Here is a 5,678-nt window from a genome sequence, read left to right as displayed (position 1 = left end):
GCCATTCGTCGTAAGCATTTTTAGGCGAGAGCTCTGCCCGCTCTGCCTGCTGCCAAAAATAATCGGAAACTGAAAACGGAGCCGAGCCTGCTTCGTTGCTCTGCTCGCCTGCAAAGCTCAATCTCTCGGTTCCCGTCCAACACACTCGATTTTCGTGTGTTAATCTGGCCGTCTGTGAGTGCCGAGAAGAAAGCAGGCTTCCACGTTTCCCTTTCGTTCGAGTAATGAAGATCAATCGGTCAGCCGAACGAGACACGGTGCCATTTAATTGGCACCGTTCTCATAGTGGAAGGGTTGCGTTTGGAACGTTTCACATTGAAACGGTAGAACCGTACGCGTTCGTCATGCTTCCCGACGCTTTGTGGACAAAGGGAGTAAAGGGAAAGAAGCTTTACACTTTAGATATTTCGACTCTGGAGAAAAATCGAAAAGACGTCGAGGTTCAGCTAGGTGGGTCGAATAAAGAGTAGGGTTGAAATCTTGGAAGTCACGGAGATCGTAGGAGTATCAAGAATCGCGTCGAGGCAGAACGAAGATATTATTAACGTATCGTTCTGGATTTCGTATGCGGCAGCTGTTTGGCACTAAACGCGGTAACGCTGACGGAAACATCGCCGTCTAAACGTAACACTTACGATCCCACCCGATATAATATCTTCTCTGAATTTTATTCGGATCTATGACCCGTAACGTAGCCAGGTAATTGTACATTTTACAGTACACTCGCAGCTCGTTTCGATATACCGTTGGGAATCGAGCTTAATCTCATTTCTCGCAATAAAGCAGATCTCTGAAAAACGTTTTCAGCTATGTCGAGGTAAAACCTTCTAATAAATATCATTCCGAACGTTGAGAGATTCAAATGAAAATTGAACTGCGAAATTCAAGGGAGACACTTCAGGGTCTACGAAAAGTGACCGATCTATTCGAGGAAGGTACTTCTCATCATGTACCGTCGCAGACGCGAGAGAGCGACGTTATTCTTGGGAGTTAAAGCCACACGGCTAAAGTAGAGAACGGTGGGACAAGTAGAATGGTCCCTATTCCACAGACACGGAGTACATATCGACGCTTGGTCGGGCGAGCCACGCTGATAACGCAGAGCTCTGGCAGAGCCATTCCACTAGTAACGCGATAACAATCGGTGCGAAGCCTCTACGAAAGATGGCAGAAGCTAATTGTGGCAAAAGTGATTAATTTAAAGATAAGGGAGAAGGGCAACATACCATTTTACACCAAAATATAAATTCACTGTCGCAAGAAACGGGACGCTTCACAGATGAAAAGAGGAACATCAAATAACTTGAAATCTGATGCATGGTCAAACAAACTTCATCCAAATTTCAGTTTCAATATCGGGGTACCGGGCATGCATAAAAAAGGTTTTTTATTCTCCAGCAGATCTCATTGTCTAGCAGTGATTTCACATTCCATTTTTTCGTACTTGAGAATACAGCAGCTTGTTCGACGCGGACAGCGTCGTGCACACTACCCCGTCCAGCAGGAGCAGCGCAGGTATGTGTCCTGGGGGGGTGGCTCGGCTGTTCGCGGGGAGGAATATGTGCGAGAGAGTGGTGGGGTAGCTCTGAACCAAGGGTGATTAACCTGGCGTCCCTGTTGCCACGACGACGATCCCGTGACGTCACGGGACAAGCCGGGGTTTATGGGTGACCCACATTCTAAAAATAGCCATCGCCGATCTACCACCACCCTCTCCTCGCCGCTTTTACCGCCTCTTCCTCCTACCCCAAGCACTGTCGCCCGCTGAACCACCGACCCCGCCGTCGTGCCCTACCCCCTTCGAGTCTCGCCGAGTCGACTCACCCCTTTACCCTCCCCCTGTGTCCTGCCATACTTACCCGTCCCTTGTTTTTTCGCTCTATCTGACGCAGGACCGAGCGACACACTTCGTTCGCCCCATGGAAACACAAGTGCGCGGTCCTAGTGCACACAGCCATCAATATTTACTCGATCCCCTTAAAGCCTGCACTGTTACTTCCGATATCCCCTTTTTCGCGGTCTCCTCGAAACCGCTGGATAGCCTCTATCATGTTAATCCATGCAGCCAGGACGCCTCGAGTTTGGGAGACGGGGCACAACTGTATTGGCAATCGATCGAGGGACGAGCACTCGTACATACTGTCATTGTTTATAGGAGGGAGGTTTCGCGACTAACGAAGGTCACCGATACTCGTTTTATCGGCCATAAATTTCGCCGGGATAAAGAGTGCCTACCGTGAGAATCAGCGCGAAGGGAAGCTCGAAAGTAATTTTGACCCGCGACGAGGCCGCAATGCGGTTATCCGATAAATTTTGACGTGGGAACATCGATACAGGCACGGCGGTTGCATCGCGTTTCTGCAAGTCAAACGAGGTCGCTGCTAGTCCCTTGGGTTTTTCTGATAAACGCATTAACCGGTCTGTAAATAGGTAAAAAAAGCGTTGCATCGGTTAGGTCGCTTAGGATAGGGAGGAATCGCATTATCCTTATTGCCGGAGTTCCTTTCGCCGGGAAATTATACGCTCGCGGTCCAGTTTTTCTTCGGTTGGAATCCCGGGTCGCTCTCGTACATCTTCGTCGCGGTTTATCCTTGCGTGGATGCATCCGAATATATCGCGAAATAGAAAACGTCCCCTCTCCCATGATTCTAGCAGATGAGGGAAAAGTTTCTTTATCTTCTCGTCTGAGCGCCAGCTTTCCTTGCAATTCCAGCGGAGTATCGTAAAGTACGTTACGTCTTTCTGGGGTAGGACTTAACGTGCTGGGGAATCGTAGACGATACCTATCGCCAGTTACAGCCTTCGAGGCAACCCGTGGCCTTATTTCTTTATCCCCTACTCGAGCCACTTCCTGCGCGTTAATTTCTTATAAGTCGTCTCGTTGACGACGAGGAACACCAACCAGCTTTACAATTCCAATAAAAACCCGAGGCCCTTGGGGTAACGATAAGAAGAACTCGCGACGACGGCGCCAGCCCTGAATGCTTCTCCAGCGTCCTCGAACGATACCACCGGGGGAGGAGAAGGACAAATATCAGCGTCATTAATGCAGACGAAAAGAAAGGGGGGAGGGTGTAACGCCAGGGCAGTAACGAAGCAGGGCGCAAAAATGGCTGCCCTGTATGAGCATAACCGTATTAAATCCCATCCCTATTTTTTTTTTCAATGAATCGAGCCATCAAGCAAGGGGGCAAGTATCCACGGGAAATCGACGGGGGTGCTTCGACCCTGCGACCCACTTTGCGCTCCCGTGACATCATCCCCGACGTCATTGCCCGGGCGAAAGTAGGTCGGGCGGACCCAGCCGGACCGCTTCAGAAGACGCTTTCGAAAGTTTATTGAGAAATTCCCCGGTCGGGGCTGGAACCTATTCACGCCTCCCCCGGCGCGGACTTTCTTGTCGATGTAACGGGCCTCGATTTCCATCACTATCCCTAGCATCCGAACGATAAGACCGTCACGGGCTTCTGGGTTACCCTGCGGTCTCACGTGCTCGTCATTGACCTACCTCAAGGATCCCCAAATTCACACGGAGGGAGGCGCGACCCCGCGCTACTCAATCGTCACCCTTCTCGCTGCCTTGCACGCGAGATACCTTGTGGTAGTCACATTTCTCGCTGGCTTCGATTGCTAGATACAGTTAACAAAGTCAGGGAATGCAGAAGTGTCGAATGAGCATGCACAAACTTGAGCGGCAAACGTTCGCCAACAATTAATTAGCGCGTCGAGGGCGAGGAAAGGAAGTAGGAAGGTAGAACGTCTACGTATCCCAGAGGTGCCATTGTCGCGATGCATTCGCTTACCCTAGAAAACGCGAGGAAAAGTGAACGGCGGCCCGCGAATTGACAAACTGAAAGACAGAAGAGGGACGTGTCCCTGTTCGACACCGCGGACAAGGGTGGGAAAGTTTCCGAAAAAGTCAAGAAAATGCGTCGAAAGCATGAAAGCCGAACGAACGGTTGGCAAATCTCATGAATGGCCGCGTAATGTGAATGAAGCTCCAGTGACCCAGTTTCGTTGACCGCCCCTCCATCCCCCGTCGCCGTTTTCCACCCTTCGACCAACCTCCCCCCCCCCGTCGATTCCCACCACTGCACCGCGTGGGCGTTACGTCAGGGACAGGTTATCGACTGCACCACCGAGAATATTAATTCGCGACATCGATTGAAAATTCGAGCGATAAACGCACGTCAATCTTGTGGCTGGTTGAATTAAGGGGTTACCTACTGTCAGGAGGTAGGAAAAGAATCGATTCTTTGGGAATTTATTTCAGAAAGTACATGCATATTTTTATGCAATAGTTTTTGTATTCAGATGAGGGACGCTTTAACAAGTTATTATATTATGTTGTGGTATAAAAATATATAGTTATTGCAAAATTACAACTGATTTCCTGGAAGCTGTTTTCAGACCGGTGACCACGATTTTTTCAAAACCGCTTCACCAATCTTTCTGAAACTTTGTAGGTTTCTTCTAGACATTCAACTCTAGTCTTTAGTCGAAGCATTTGTTTTTCCAATGCATAGTTTTTATTTTATGGATGAAAAATAAGTGTTATTTTCTACGAAAGTCGATCACTTCACTTTAAACATCTGCCATTTTGTCCCAGATTAATATTTTATAAAACGGAACGATTAGAGACTAGCTAAACTCTTGTACTAACTGAATCTTCTTCGTTTTTTTATTTCAGATAACCCAGTTCCGAATAATGTTGGTCACCGCAAAACGTGTTTGTAAAAACAGCTTCAGGGAAATCAGTTGTAATTGAGCAATAACTAAATATTTTTATACCCAAACATAATAAAATAACCTGTTAAAGTGTTCCTCATCTGAATACAAAAGCCATTGCATAAAAATATGCATGTACTTTCTGAAATAAATTCCCAAACAATCGATTCGTTTTCTACCCCCTGACGGTAGGTAACCCCTTAACGGTCAAGACGCTGCGACGAGCTCTTAAACACTTTAAGGAGACCGTGCGGGATAATTGATTCATTAATGAACAGATACAACAGGAAAAGTTCTGGTTTGGTGAAACAAAAGCTGACTAGATTGCAGAATTTCAGTAAGTTTCGAGGGAACGAGGTCTTTACAGATACCTATCGAAGATAATAATGTGATGAATCACGATCCATCACTGTTGGGTCTCGACAAGTCGACGATCGTGCCGCAAACCGCAACGAGAATATTAGGCTGCGGTACAGTTCCATCGAATTGGCATGGTGACGCGCCGATCGCACTTGCAGCGACACAGCCAACAAATGTTCTGATCGCGATCACGGGAAACGTCACGATAATTTACCCCGCCGTTCGAGGCCAGGATATCTTGTTACCCCGCGTGCACCCTCGCACGCAGTTCCGTGCGTTCGGGCGTGCTAAATGCATTCTTGGATTATTCATCGACTGCGCTCGTTGCCGTGCGCCAGCAAGGGATTGGTAACGAACGAGGGAGGAAGAGAGGGATAAGGGAATTTCGTCGCGGTTTGTGGAATCGAGGAGAAGTGAAAAGCGCGGACAGAAATTAGCTCCGCTCCACCCCAGGGAAGAAGAGCCGAGGCGGAGGAGATACGATCTCCCTAATGAAAGCGAGCGGCGAGATGGGAGCGTTTAAAAATCACATCGACCCGATCCTAAAATCTGACCTAAAAAACAACTGCGACGCAGAGCGAAAGGAAGGA

The sequence above is a fragment of the Andrena cerasifolii genome, chromosome 9 (genome assembly GCF_050908995.1).
Source record: "Andrena cerasifolii isolate SP2316 chromosome 9, iyAndCera1_principal, whole genome shotgun sequence".
In the NCBI taxonomy this organism is placed as follows: domain Eukaryota; kingdom Metazoa; phylum Arthropoda; class Insecta; order Hymenoptera; family Andrenidae; genus Andrena; species Andrena cerasifolii.
Note: the sequence above shows the minus strand (reverse complement) of the source record.